Source organism: Corvus brachyrhynchos, unplaced genomic scaffold (genome assembly GCF_000691975.1).
Source record: "Corvus brachyrhynchos isolate BGI_N302 unplaced genomic scaffold, ASM69197v1 scaffold48, whole genome shotgun sequence".
Lineage (NCBI taxonomy): Eukaryota > Metazoa > Chordata > Aves > Passeriformes > Corvidae > Corvus > Corvus brachyrhynchos.
In genome coordinates, this window is record NW_008240027.1 from 4,067,036 (window position 1) to 4,067,685 (window position 650).

Here is a 650-nt window from a genome sequence, read left to right on the forward strand (position 1 = left end):
GCAGCTGGGATTTTGGAAAAGGCAGCACACGCGCGGCAGCACACGTGTGGAGATCACCCTCACCTCCACCTGCACAGCCCCCATGGAAAGCCGCTGGGCATAGCTGGGTCCCCAGCAGCAGCACTGGAGCTGACTGGAGCCCAGCAGGGAGATTTGTCCCCTGAAATGGGGGAAGCGTTCTCTCCTGCGATGCTCCAGGCCAGAGCCCTGCAGCTCAAAGAAAGGCTTGGGTGGGAAGGGACCCTCTAGTTCCAACCCCCCTGCCATGGGCAGGGATGCCACCCACTAGATTAGGTTGCTCACCTAAGCCCAGACCAAGTGCTGTGCCAGGGGATGCCTCATCCCTGTTCTCCAACCCTTGGCTGGCCTCAAGCAGCCCAAGGACGGGATTGCCCATGGAGGGATCCACCCTTGCTTGTCAGTGGGTGGTGCGAGGGAGAGGCAGGAATGGGACCCGGAGCTGAGGCCCCATTCCCAAGGGAATGGGGTCCAGCTGGCAGCGAGCTTGGCAGCGCTAGTCAGAGGCAGGCTATAAATACCTCTGATGGGAGATAGAAACACAAAAGCCGTCTCCACTTTCCTCAAATAGCTCGGCAGCCGGGCCAGACAAAGGCACATTGATGGAGCCACCCGTCCGACCCGCTTGGGCG

The 650-nt window shown here is 60.8% G+C and overlaps 1 protein-coding gene across 1 annotated transcript in view; it reads right to left on the bottom strand.

Moving 5' to 3' along the window:
- The window catches only part of BTBD19 (BTB domain containing 19), a 22,642-nt gene that overhangs the window by 7,538 nt on the left and 14,454 nt on the right, over positions 1-650 (bottom strand). The gene's annotated exons all lie outside the window — the stretch shown is intronic.